Source organism: Drosophila yakuba, chromosome 2L, assembly GCF_016746365.2.
Source record: "Drosophila yakuba strain Tai18E2 chromosome 2L, Prin_Dyak_Tai18E2_2.1, whole genome shotgun sequence".
Lineage (NCBI taxonomy): Eukaryota > Metazoa > Arthropoda > Insecta > Diptera > Drosophilidae > Drosophila > Drosophila yakuba.
In genome coordinates this window covers 16,562,756-16,577,437 of record NC_052527.2, presented here as the reverse complement: position 1 = coordinate 16,577,437, position 14,682 = coordinate 16,562,756, and the positions used below count along the sequence as shown (strand labels likewise).

The window sequence follows — 14,682 nt, the reverse complement described above, 5'->3', positions numbered from 1 at the left end:
CAATTCAAAGACTGCCCGAATGCAGCACAACTGGAAACAATTAAACATAGCCAAGAATAAACTTTTGTGATTTAAAAACGCCGAAACTTTGTCTAAAGTCTAGAGGCTGCTTATCAAGAGAGCCGGAAAAGTACACAGACATATTCAAAACTTTTCCTGCTAGCATTTATTCATATTAAATTCCCGGGGGAGTTTAAGTTGTTCGCCATTCCAGGATAACATATTTTCAGATAAATCAACAGAGAGCTCAGATGCAAAAGGCACAACAGCAAGAATAACAATAACAAAAGAACCACTGGCGGAGAGCAAAAACCGTTGAAGGAGAGAAGTGTAAATAGAGAAGAAGAGCAGCTAAAATCTGGACAAAAGCAAAGGTTATTGGTTAATTTATAGCCTGAAGTCGCCAAAGTCCATGACCATTATGCACTATATACACACAAACATGCACAAAACGTGCAATTGGCTAAGGGCTTCACAGTGACGTCACAAGATGCGAGAGGCGCTGATAAGAAAGTGCATTTTGAGGTCCGCTAAGAGAGTCGCTCAGCTGTTTAAGAGATTGGCGAAAGAGAGCGAAGCCACTGATAACAGAAACAGAAATAATGCTGGAGGCGAGTAAGAGAGCGGCGAAAAGAGCGGGCAGCTATAAAAGAAAGCCCCAGTGGCCGTAGCCCTCACTTCGTAAGTGGACGTGCCGGCGATCGCATCTGGGAAAAAAGCTGGAGAAAGCTCCCCGAAAATTAAGAAACGGTCTTGAGTTTATCAGGAAATCCCCCGAAACAAAACATATATTTTTGTAGTAAACATAAAAAACAAAAACAAAAAAAGAAGCTAAAAACCCTCGCAAGTCAAAGAAACGACAAAGTGCTTTGACTTCGCCCCATCGCGAAGATATAGAGATATCGCAGGAAAACACCTTGTAAATGATTTCAAAGTGAGTGTAAACAGAAACTGTTCAACATACGCCATGTGCCGGGCTTAAGCGTGAATAAATTACAATTACACGCGTCAAACTGCGCAGCAAAATATGCTAGTGAAAAGTGCCACAACAGCAAAAGGAACCGCACTTCCCAGGTCCTCGGCTGCAGCATTAATTTAAGCGAAAGCAGGGAAAACAGGAAAAGCGAGGACAACCAGGAAAATCCATCCAGCGAAAAGGTGAGCCAAAGTGCGTGGGTGTGAGTGCACGTGGGGTGCCCTCAAATTAACCAAAGACTGGTGCGAACAAGTTTCTGGCCCGGAATATGTAAATTTTGGGAAACCTTCAGTGTTGGGCTGGTCTGAAAATTCATTTCATCATGAGTCAGAGCGGAAAAGAGCAGCACTCGCCGAAAATGCCGATGGAAAGCCAGGCCACTATGATGACATAAAGAACCGGGAGCACTGTGTGCAATAAATAATGGCCGATATTGCCTGGGCCGCGGCAGACTTAATATTTCGCGGTGCCAGTGCATCATGTTAAGCATCCCGAGGTGCAATTACCAAATATTCCCGAGCCCCCCATCCCGCAAAGTACATATACCATATACAGCCGTGTTCGATTATGACCCCGTTGACAGGCAAATGTTTTCCGACTCATTTCCGTGAAAACCGCGGAAGGCAGGGGGATTCCTTTGCAGATGAAGGCAGCTCGCAAAGAAGAAAGTAAACACATGCTCTAAACAAAGTTGCTGCGTTACATATTAAAAAATGTCAATATAACATTTTGTGCTGGCAAATTACATTAACGTCTTCAAAAGACCACGTTTCATTCGTGTAAATTTTTTTAAAGACTAGATGTTTATTAAAAAGTAATGGTTCTAAAAATCGCTAATTTTGATTTTTATTTGTAAATGTTTTAAACCAAATGTATTTGCCTTTGTGCCTTAATATTACATTACATTAATTAATAAAGTCAATAAAGTAAAAAACATTTTTAGCATGTATATTATTACATTTGATTTTTATGATTTTTATCTTTGAATTAGAACTGTTTAGTACATTTACACGATCAGTCATTAGGCAGTCCGATAAAAAGAAATCGAAATAAGTTTTGTTTTGTCCGTTGTAAAAAAAACCTATTTCTATTTTACATTTGCGAAAATATTTACTCTGCAATAAAAAATGTTTGATTATCTCTCCCTGTATACAACAATTATCGAGCAGCGGTCATAATTCGCGTGACGCTGAATTTTCGATTTGATTTCCCCTTTCATTAGCTTTTCACTGCTGGAAGAAAAACGGTTTTTCGATTAACGGCGCTCCTCGCAATTCGCAGAAATTTGAATTGCGTATTTTTGGCATTGTGCGAAAGGGGTAGATGCCCATTCCTGGTGGATTAATGTTTGCTTCACTCCGCGCTCGAGTTCGTTTAATTTCGTCCAAAGCAGTTTCGATTTATTTAGCTAATGGTCCGGTTTAGCCGTTTCGTTGCCTCTGGCTGTGCTGTTGTTTTAAATGTTTTCACATTTAAATGTGATGTGATGTTTACCACGAAAAGTGACGGATGGTGACTGCTTAACTTATGTTCCGCACTGCAATCGCAATTCATATATGTATAAGCCCATATATCCTCGCGACCCGTCAGAGCGTTAGTAGTCGATTTCCATAATTAAAAGTGTCAAGCAATTTGCTTAACGTCCGGGAAAAGTCAGCATCAGACGGGAGAACGGGTAACATCGGTTAACATCCGTGACGTGGAAAAAGGAGCAGACAGTTGCCTGCAGGCTGGCGGGCGACATGTCCTGCAATTTGCTCCTGATTCAATTATTTCGCCCATTCACTTCTGCCCCTTGCTCACCTTTGCGCCCCACGTGCATAATTCGATTTTGCCGCACAAAGTAAGCAAACTGCGGGACAGAAAGTGCATCAGACACCAGGGCGTATGCTTGATAATGTTCTTAAAGCTACATTGCTCCACACTCAAACTCATCTAAACAATTTGTAGAGTTTCTGCTAGTGCTACTCCTGCTGCTACTTAGCTGATGTTTTTATCTGCACCCCTGTCCGTTGTCGCTCTAATTTGCGATAATCTGACACACAAGATTGCAGCTACTTTATTCAAATTATGTGATAAGCCGCAGCGTCGCACAGCCAACCAAGCAAACAAAATGGCAAAATAACACGAAGCTCGCAACAGAAATGTGACACAGCACCCAAGTATCCCAAATATCCAAGAGCCCACACCCAGTCCGTTTTTTTTGTTTTTTGTTTTTTGTTCATTATTTACTTTTTGTTGTGTGTGCTGCACGCAAATCTGTGAGGCAAGCGTTTTGCCCAGGGCACTCCCACTGAAGTTTTCCCTGCCCGCGGTTAGATGCGCGATACGCAGGAAAGATACGCAGACCAACTCATAACACTAGGCAACAAAGTTCACGTAACAATGGCTTTGCAGACAATGAGAAATTACTTTTACAATTTGCTGTAAAGCCATTTTCAGACAAACAAATTTTAGGGGAGGCATAACATGGCCTTGAATTTCCATTGAAAATATATATACATATATAGTTAAATATTTTGCCTCGTATTGTAGCAAATGTCAAGGTCCTCAAACACTTTCTTCCTATCTATTGTGGACATTTCTATATCAAAATCCCTGGCTTTTCCATTTTATCTCTTCTTAAAAAAATAATTTAACAGTCTGTTCATTATTAATAAATATTAATATATCAATAATCCCTAATAAATAAAGGCAAAAGTAAACTGATTGCATTTGCTGAGTATGTACATATATATTTTTTAAGAAAGCCTAGATAAATGGTACATTTTCTTTTAAATTTTCAAATGCTGCCCTTCTTTTTAAAAATTGTACAAATATGCTGTTAGCCAGTGTAATGGAAAAGAGCCATTCCGTACTCTGTAAATTTCATTCATGTCAGTTTTTTGTTTGCCCAGCGCTGATTAGAGGAGCAATGCAAACGAGTCGCTGGCTGATAATTTGCCAAATACTACAAATACAGATATGGCAATGACTACTAACGAGCATTTAATGGTTGCGACTTATCGCCACGCCAAGTCATCCAAATCGAAGTTTGGCTTTACTATTGAACCGCTCGAAACAGCTAGATTACGCATACGCCCTGTTTGCCGTTCGCTGCTAATGAACTTCCCTTAAACTTGATCAAAACCATATCCCATATCCCATTGGTCCTAGCTATTTGGGAGCTACGAGCTGAATTAATTCCCATTTCACACAAGTACAACGCAGAAATAATTTCAGCAACAAACTTTGATGTCAAAGTTTTGCACTATTCACAGTATTTAACATGTGTTCCACGCCATGGGATGGAGGTCTGAATGCGAGCCGAGTGTCTATAGTTACAGTTTCGGTTGTGACAATAGCTCTAGTCCTTACAAAATTATTTAATAAAATGCAGCTTAACATTTACGATTTTAAATTAATGTCCTTTCATTAAAATCTTAAAAAAGAAAGCAGAGTATTAAATGAAATATTTAAAATTCATTTACTTTCTTACTACTTTCTGAGCCGAGCCTGTACGTTCTTGAATCTATCCCATATGTTACCTATGTATGTACGTATATAATTTGGCATTGTTTGCGGTGGCGCTGGGAAGAAAAGTTTGCTTGCAACGTGCAGACGACTCCATTAGAATGAAAAATGCGCTCAGACGACCGAAACTTCCACACTGCTTGGATATTAAGATGAATTTATTGCGGGGCAAATTCTGAAACTCACAGAGAAACTTCAAGGTCGCAACCACTGGTTCAGGACTTGGCCAAGAGAGCACTATTTGTTGGCCAAGTTGGGCGCCTTGATTAAACGCAAACCCCTTGAATTAGTTATTTAATTCGTTCAACTAGACGTCAAACACCAGTCGTGTTAATTTGCGATTAAGATTGAGTTTGCTATTGAGTATGCGATTGAGTATAAGCAACAATATTTGCGGCGCAAACATGGATGGTTTGTTTAGCCTTATCTGAATGTTTGCGCAAAAGATTTCCTCACAACTTCCGCTGACTTTGTGTGCGCTAATTTCTTTGTAGAATGCACTAAGCCCGAGGAGGAGCCCACTCATCTCCCGTCTCTTTCCGGCACGCTCCACTGTCGCCGTCTTTTTCTATTGAGGAACCAGCGCGGAAGAAGCAGCACAGAGGTATGTAAACACGTATAAATAGTCAAATATTTCGCTTCTTCGGGCTCATCAAAATGTAAACAGTCCCTATCCACGGGTAACATCATTCTAGTATCTTGTATCTGTGCACCGGAAAAAAAGTTTGATTGAAGTTTAAAATAGCTTACCTTACATAGCTTGTATGCACATATTATACTTTCTGAGATGGATTTTCCATCTACTAAGGTAAGAGGTTATCAAGTTATTCTTTGTATGCAAAGGTAAACTCTTGAAAGAACAGTTTCGTGGCAGTTGTTTTTTCAGCGTATCTGTATCTAAATATGTATCTGTATCTGTCTGGGACATGGCTGTTAACCCTTGTTTGGCCCTGTTTGCCGTCGGCCCCAAAGGTTATGCCAAATACAAATTATTTGAGCGCGTGTTCAACAGAATGCTGAATAAATAAGAGTGCGGCCTGTTTGCGCTGCCATAAAATGCAAAAGACGCCCGTCGAGAGGCTTGTAAATAATTTAATTTCATTTTGTTGCCACTGCCATCAACTATCAGCATAATGATGAATGCGTGTTTTGTGGAGCTACTTTTACGGCGCATAAAACACTAATAGAAAGCCATTACAAAAAGGCGATAAAAGCTGCACAAATTATGGTCGTAAAACAATTTATCAAAATATGTGACATTAACTACCCCGCGCACACACTCATCACATCCCATCACATCACATCACGTCAGTCATCGCAGGACATGCTCATTAGGCGTGACCGCCAATACTCCATTTTCAGTGCAATAATTATCCGACCCTTGGCATATTGGAAAACGGAAATAGATATAGAAATAGAAATGGGATATGTATGGGAATGGGAATAGAAATAGCAGCGGAAATGACACGTCGGCCATTGTTGGAGCCCGAGAGCTCCGGATGTTAATGAGATGCAAATAAGGCTCATGTGCAAAAGCGATTTGACCGACTTGGCATTTGCCTTTCAGCATTTACCATTTACCATTTGCCATCCACCATTTGCCATCCACCATTTGCCATCCACCATTTACCATTTACCATCTACCATTTGCATATGTCCCAGATGCGGATATGCGACAATGCGAATAAGGACTCGGACAGGACCTTTGCCATACGAGTGTTTGGGTATTTGCGCATTACGACCACAGAAACAGCGGCATTGGCGAACGCAAAGTGACGGCAATATGTGATAATGGCGTCTGACAGCCCCGTCAAGAATGTGCGAGAGTGTGAGTGTGCCAGTGCGTGTGTGTGGGTGTCGGTGTGGGTGTGGGTGTGAAGCGGCCCACAAGGACGCTTCTAATCCAAAGTCCGTTTCGGGATGTGCCATTCAGGGGTAACGTGCTGTAAAGAATCGTCCTGGAAGAATGAGTGAGTGCGCAAAGATGGACACAAAATGTGTTGTTCCTACGAAGTTGAGAAAAACCAACTTCCTATAACAAAGGTATTAATTTCCACTATAATACATGTGGGATTGGAGTAAGTTGGCATTATCATGCAGCCTAGATGTTTGGGAGTGCACACACTGTTTTCTATATCAGCCAGATCCTAACAGCATTGCCAACAGTCTCTCTCTCCCATGGTGTCTCTGAAGTAATTCAGTCGCTGCAGAATTTTTAACGAAGTCAGTCGATGCGTTTATTAGTGCGAGAGTCGTAGTTCTTTTCATTTTTATAATTATTAATTTCAAACTTTGTGAACAATACCCTAAATAATAAACTTAATTTGTACCATCCCTACAAATTATTGGGGGCTCGTCCGGGAACGTTCAAAGAATAAAATTAATAAAAGTGCATTAACACTAACGAATTTGAGAGAACGAAGGAGAAGATAAACTGGCGTGCGACAATTCGACGAAGCAAAACTGGAGCAAATTCTGGATCTTTTCTCGACAAAGAAGAGAACCTTTGAAAGAATATTTAAGTGACGGTTGCAACGACGACGCAAGAGCAACGGTGAGACTAGTAGAAAGTCTTTCGACGTGCACATGAAAGTTCTTGGGCATTTTGAAGACGTGTCGAAACAAGAATTTTTCGTGGTGAAATTCCGTATCGAAGAGCGGATAGAGCTGGCGAAAGGAACGACAACGAGAGGATAGCGACAAAGAGAGGATAACGACAACGAGAGGACAACGACAACGACAAACCAAATAAAGAAGGAAACAGTAAACGAGTAGAGGAGATCATACGACGCAAAAACAAGAGAAGCATCGACGGCGTGAAAAAATACGTGCATTTCGACGGGAACGACGAAGAAATAAAAACAGCAGCTGAGACGCAAATAGAGGCAAGACTTGGAGCTGGCAATATAGCAACAACTAGTTTTGCACAGCGACGAGTATATAAGTACATATTTTTGAACAAAACGACGAAATAACGAAGAGCAGGAGCAGCGACGGCGACGTAAGAGCAATCGACGACGTGATCTGTAACGCAATACGGAGCGAGGTTACGGCGAAGACGAATTTCGCAACGCAGAAGAACTTAAATACGACGACATTGAAGAGACGAGAAGTGCGGCGGAAGAGAGTCGTAACAACTGGTTGGGTGAGCGAGAGGCTGCGCATTTAACAAATTGGTTTTAAAATTTGTTTAATATTGTTTAATATTTTTGAATTCATTGTTTAACATTTAAATTAATTTGTAAACGGCTCACGCACTAACATGGATGCTAGACAAATTCTCGAATTGACCGTGCCCTTTTTAAAAGCAAAATTAACGGAATTGGGTTTGGATACCAATGGGCGAAAGAGCGCTTTGCAGGACAGATTATTTGAACACTATGGCATAGATGCGGGCGGTGAGGAAGAGGATGCAGTAAGTGTTTCGGGTTCATCTAATTATCAAGATGTTAGTCACCACGTAGGCTCGAGATTTACTCTACGCGATGTCCAAGACAGCATTTCATCATTTTCTGGCTCAGACCACGAAGACGTCAATCATTGGTTGTCTGAGTTCGAAGACGTTGCAGTAACCGTAGGCTGGGACAATTTGCAAAGATTTATTTATGCTAAACAACTTTTGACCGGAGCCGCCAAGCTTTATATCAAAAGCACAAACCGAATTAGAGGGTGGGTCGAGTTACAGCGCGCGTTAAAAGATGAGTTCGGCAAAAAATTATGCTCGGCTGAGATTCATAAGCTTCTGCGGCAAAGGCAAAAACAACCAAAAGAGACATGCATTGAGTTTTTGTACAACATGATGGAGATCAGCAAATCGATAAATCTTGATGAGGAGAGTTTAGTTTCTTATGTTGTAGAAGGCATACCGGATGGCAGGATAAATAAGGCTGGGCTGTATCGCGCAAAAACTATCAGGGAGCTGAAGGACGAAATTTCTATTTACGAAAAGATAAAGGGAAAAGGAATTAATAAGGAAATTGTTAAGAAAGAGGTGGCAGTGAAACAAGGACAGAGTAATGGCCAGAGAAAATGCTTTAAGTGCAACAGTGAAGGCCACATTGCCAGAGATTGTAAGGGCGACGTAGTTTGCTATCATTGCAATCAGAAAGGGCACATATCCAAGAACTGCGCGGAAAAGAAAAATAATGTTGTCGTCAAGAATGAGAAAGCGAATGTCCTGGAAGTCAATGTTGAAAAAGGCTCAATATATAAAATGATAGTAGCAAATGGTTTGACATTCGTAGCGATGATCGATTCGGGATGCGACTTGTGCTTGATGAGGGAGGATATTTTCAGAAGCTTTGAGGATTTAAGGCTGAAGCCTGTATTTAAACATCTGAGAGGCATTGGCAAAGGTGAGCTAAGGACAATAGGATGCTTTGATATTAACCTTCAGGCAGATGACGTATGCTTTACCTCAACTTTTCACGTAGTAAAACAGAATGAATTGGAGTACGCAGCCATTATTGGAAATGATGTGCTCCAATGTATCGATGTCGTGTTCAGTTCGAAGGGGGTCTTATTTAAAGAAAAAGAAAAGGATTTCGCTACGGCATTCAAAGGAATGCGTGTCACTGAGATCATCAATGAGTCCTCCGTGCTCGACAAAATCGATCTATCTCACCTTGAAAAGAGTCAGAAGCTAAAGGTAGAAAATCTAGTTAAAGATTATAAACCAGTAAAGTCATTGGCGTCTCCAGTTAATATGAAGATCATATTGGAAGACGATGTACCCGTTTATCAGCGACCACGACGAACTTCGTATGAGAACAAATGTTTCATAGACAAGCAAGTGCAAGACTGGCTTTCAGAGGGAATAATCGTACCAAGTTGCTCAGAGTATGCATCGCCTGTGGTACTAGTGTCAAAAAAGGATGGATCGAAGAGATTTTGTTGTGACTATCGGAAACTTAACCAGAAAATCAAGAAGGACAACTTTCCAATGAGCCTGATAGACGATGTTCTGGATAGATTGCAGAAGTCGAAAATCTTTACCACTCTCGACATGATGAACGGATTTTTCCACGTGCCGATCGACGAAGATTCAAGGAAGTTCACAGCATTCGTGACTCACAACGGACAGTATGAATTTACGCATGTTCCATTTGGCATCTCAAATTCCCCAGCTGTGTTTTGTCGTTATGTTTCAGCAGTCTTGCGAGAACTCATTCAAAATCAGACAATCGTAGTATACATGGACGATATAATAGTACCAAGCAAGGACGAGAACGATGGAATCAAGGCTTTGGAAATCGTATTAAGCGCAGCGTCGAAGGCAGGTTTGCGAATTAAGTGGGAGAAAGCACAGATTTTGAAAAGAAGAATCAACTTCTTAGGCTATACGATTGAGAATGGAACCATATCCCCAACTGACGAGAAAATCAAAGCTGTTGTTAACTTTCCAATCCCTCAAAGCAGGCAAGCTTTGCAGAGGTACTTGGGCTTAACGTCATACATGCGACGCTTTATCAAAGACTATGCCTTGGCAGCAAAGCCTTTGAGTGACATGCTTCGAAAGGAATGCAATCAGAAGAACGATAGGAACCTCGTGATGACTGAGTTGGGTATCGCTTCCTTCAACCACTTAAAACAACTATTGGTATCAGCACCAGTACTGAAACTGTTTGACCCTTTAGCTGTTACAGAAGTACACACAGATGCGAGTAAATATGGCTTTGGCGGCGTTTTGATGCAGAAGGACCCAGATGATCAGCAATTTCACCCGATTGAATTTATGAGCCGCAAAACAAACAATTGTGAGGAGAAATACAGTTCCTATGAGCTCGAGGTTTTAGCCATTGTGAATGCGTTGAAAAAATGGAGAGTGTACTTGTTGGGAAAGCCGTTCACAGTGGTCACAGACTGCAACGCTTTTGCAATGACCATCAAAAAAGACGATCTGCCTCCTAGAGTTGCAAGATGGGCAATGTCATTGCAGGAATTCGAGTATAAAGTGGAGCACCGAGCCGGAACGAAGATGAGACACGTAGATGCACTCAGCCGTTTGTCGTGCTTTCTTATAGCGGATTCCACAAAATCACGCTTGATCGAAGCACAGAACAGGGACAACTGGATAAAAGCCGTCAAAGTTATATTGGCAAGTAATAAGGAGCACGAAGATTTTTATATAAAAAATAATATCCTTTGCAAGGATCCAGTAAATGAGCTGATAGTCGTTCCCGACTCGATGGTAGATGAAATCATTGCTACAGCACACAAAGAGGGTCACTTCGGAATAAAAAAAACCAGAGACATTTTGGAGAAGTCCTATTACATTCCAGGAATTCTGCCTAAAGTAGAAAGAGTGGTTAGAGCATGTGTAGAGTGCCTGATCATTGACTCTAAGCGCGGAAAAAAGGAGGGATTACTGTCGCCGATCGACAAGGCTCAAGAACCACTCGGAACCTACCACATCGACCACGTTGGCCCACTTACCGATACAAAAAAGAAGTATAACCACATATTAGCAGTCGTGGATGGTTTTTCTAAATTTGTTTGGCTTTATCCAACAAAATCAACAGGAACAGATGAGGTTATAGAAAAACTCAAGAAGCAAGCAGCAGTTTTTGGGAACCCTCGCAGAATAGTTACGGACAGAGGAACCGCATTCACTTCAGGATCCTTTACTGAATATTGCAATCGCGAAAACATTCAACTACTCCACATTGCGACAGGTATTCCCAGAGGCAATGGACAAGTCGAACGAATACACAAAATTGTCATCCCGATGCTCGGCAAAATGTGTCAAGAAAACCCACTAAATTGGTATCGCCACGTAGACAGAGTTCAACAAATCATAAACAATACTCCACCTCGAACCACTAAATATAGTCCATTTAGAATTTTGACAGGATTGAATATGAGACTTAAGCTGAATGATATAAAAGACCTAATAGACGACTTAGAACTAGAAGAATTGAACGATGAGAGGGAAGAGATTCGAAAGAAAGCACAGGAAAACATAGAAAAAGTGCAGCAAGAGAATAGGAAAAACTTTAATGAGAAAAGAAAGGTTGAAAATGAATATGAAGAAGGAGATTTGGTAGCCATTAAGAGAACACAGTATGGAACAGGAATGAAACTTCGGCCAAAATTTTTCGGTCCGTATAAAATTACAAAAAAACTAAACCACGGTCGCTATGAAGTAATAAAGGAAGGGAATCAGGAAGGGCCAAAAACAACAACGACTGCAGCCGAATATATAAAAAAATGGAGTTCATTCAGGGGCGAATGAATATTCAGGATGGCCGATTGTGGGATTGGAGTAAGTTGGCATTATCATGCAGCCTAGATGTTTGGGAGTGCACACACTGTTTTCTATATCAGCCAGATCCTAACAGCATTGCCAACAGTCTCTCTCTCCCATGGTGTCTCTGAAGTAATTCAGTCGCTGCAGAATTTTTAACGAAGTCAGTCGATGCGTTTATTAGTGCGAGAGTCGTAGTTCTTTTCATTTTTATAATTATTAATTTCAAACTTTGTGAACAATACCCTAAATAATAAACTTAATTTGTACCATCCCTACATACATTTATTTTAATTTTATTCCGATTATCACTCCATTCATGAGGCCATTAAGTTATAATCTCCAAAATAATAATTTCAACAGACCTTTTCCATAATAAGTTCCATCAGTTTTACATATGGAATCAATCTGAAGGCGTGAGCTTGACTTTTGGTCTTGTAACTGAAATATTTCTTGGTATGCCTGAAAATACGTCATTATTTTTGCACGAGGGATGTTCACTTCCTTCGTTAATAGCACGACAGATATCGTTTCGCATTTGGCCTGTCGAAACTGCCAGTCAAAGTCGCCTCCTCCTTTGCATTCCCTCGTCTGCTGAGTGGCCTTCGTTTTTGTATTTGTTGCTGCAACGCGTGGCACCCCAATTAAGCGACAAATGCCTTCAACTTTTTGTCATGTCTTTGATTTATTCGACTTTCGAGTGATCGAAATTCGTTACATGTGTCAGGCATTTCCCATTTCCATGCTGGGCAACTGTCGCCAGTAGCAAGCCGAGCATAATACCAGCTTACTTTTGAGAATTCTGAGAGATTATAACTTTGGTTACGGGTGCATTCACTGCATTTGGAAATCCTTAATTGAGACACATAATTGATGACTGGATACACTGGACTAGTATTTTTTCAGCTTGCCAAATGGTTGAGGTGAAGCGTGAAGCACAATCAATTTTTCATCTATCTCTGACTATAGGTTTGACCAAAACAAATACTCACACACACTCACTCGCCGCTGAATGTCAATAAACCGCACAGATACCACACACACTAATACGCACACCCACACTGGCGACCGCAGGAGTATCTGTGAGTTAAACAATAACAGGGCAGAGACAAATCCGTTACTCGCAACGCCGTCGACGTCAACATTTCAATGGCCATTTTCGCAGCGGTCGAAAGGGGCTCTGACGTCAGAGGCCAATCGGGTGGTGAGTGCTACGCGCTGTGCGCTGCACTGAGAAAACAAACACCTATGCTACACCATATTCCCATGGATTAGACTCCCATATAGAGTAAATCATCCGACATCACAAGTCCAAAGATCCTCTATTCATTACCATTTCAAGTAGAGCCAATGACACACAATTATTAAACCATGCAATTGATAATCATTTTAATAGATATAATTTATTTATGTTTGTATAAACTACATTTCTCTCACTGTGTTCACTTGGTTACGAGATACCCCACAGATTTATATGCCCCATACATGTGCGTTTGTAATCTGGGGCAGCCAAAAAGCGTTTGCTATTTTAGGTTGTGTGTTGTAAGTGCGGCCATCGCTGCAGGCCAAAGCGAATCCGACTCCGGCTCCGAATCAGAATCGATTTGGCCACTGGCCCAGGAAGTGCTTTCATTTCTCATCTGTCACGCTGACCGGAGGGGCGTGGCCCAGCTTAAATACACCCAAATAGCGCAAAAAAATACAGAAAATACGAAGCAAGAAAGGAAATCCAGCGAAATTCGGCTTAAAAGAGGTCCGAGCTCAGGCACTTGATTTCCCGCTGCTTGCAGCACTTTGTCCCTTTGAGGGAAAAATGTTCCACTTTAGTACAGCAAATATTTAACCGCAGGGGAAATGAGGAGCCGTGGCATCCGTGTAAACATCCACGAGTTCGGGAAGCGGCTAAAACCGCAGCCAAAACAAACTCAAACAAGGCGAGCAAATCTGGAAATCTTTCTAATTGTGGCAATTCAATCAAATCGCCTTTCCCTTCCTCGCGAGCCTCTTGTTTCGCTTTCCGCTGGGATTTTCGTGTTTTGTGGGGTTGATTTTTGATTACTAGCGCAGATCACAATTGAAATTAATCAAAGCCCCCACACAACATAACATAGTTATAGTAAAATAATAAATTTCTAATTGAAATTTAAAGCCGAGTTTATAATTTGACTTAATTACTACTGTTGTTGTTAAGAAATTCTTAATTTCCAAATGAAAAATGCATATGATTCCATGTTTCCAGTGAGAATCCATTGATAGTAGAGTGGGATTTCTTATCCAAAATGTTAAAGGTAGAGTTATCCTTCCTTCTCGAGGTGCTTGTCCAAGGCAAGCCATAGCAGTCATAGCGAAAAGTGTCATCTCTGTTGGCCAGAGATTGGCTCCTGGTTGCCATGTTGGATGGAACCGGTTAGTTGGCCAGGTGCTGCAAATGTGTAAGGTCGGCCATAAGATCACTGCGTATTTTTATATGTGCGGAAAGACGCGGCGTCCCTCCATTCAGGCATCGATTTGTTTGTTTGGCTGTCTATTTTTATAGATCGCCGGCATGCACGGCCAAGCTTCTCCAGCACGCTTCTGTTTATCGAAGACAAAACAGTTTTTATTGTTCAAGAAATTATATTCGGTAGCACAGGAACATGAACACACCTCCCCATACAACAAATACAACGACTACAACATGCCCCCGGGGAAATGGGGCAGGCGAGGTGTGGCGTCATCAATTTCCATTGAAGGCTGTCCGGCCGTCGATCAAAGTGAAAAGTCAGAGGGCGAGCTCGCCGGAGGGAAATCTCTCCAGAAGCCCGGACGGAAATGTATTTTAACACGTTGGAACACTGGGGAGAAAACTGCTAAATGAACGAGGAACTCAATTAATTATGGCTTGCTTCCTAGTTAACATAAAGTTCAAGTAAACAGATAAGATAATCGCCAGCATCAAGAACTACAT

At 41.3% G+C, this 14,682-nt stretch overlaps 1 protein-coding gene across 2 annotated transcripts in view; it reads left to right on the top strand.

Moving 5' to 3' along the window:
* The first annotated feature begins 680 nt into the window (after positions 1-680).
* Positions 681-14,682, top strand: part of LOC6528491 (diacylglycerol kinase 1) — a 45,053-nt gene continuing 31,051 nt past the window's right edge. Inside the window, exons 1-2 of one of the 2 annotated variants that reach the window (XM_039371706.2) lie at positions 681-1,158; positions 4,984-5,093. The gene's annotated coding sequence lies outside the window, so the exon portion shown is untranslated. The remainder of the gene's footprint in view (positions 1,159-4,983; positions 5,094-14,682) is intronic. The other variant, XM_002089501.4, reaches the window with a different exon arrangement.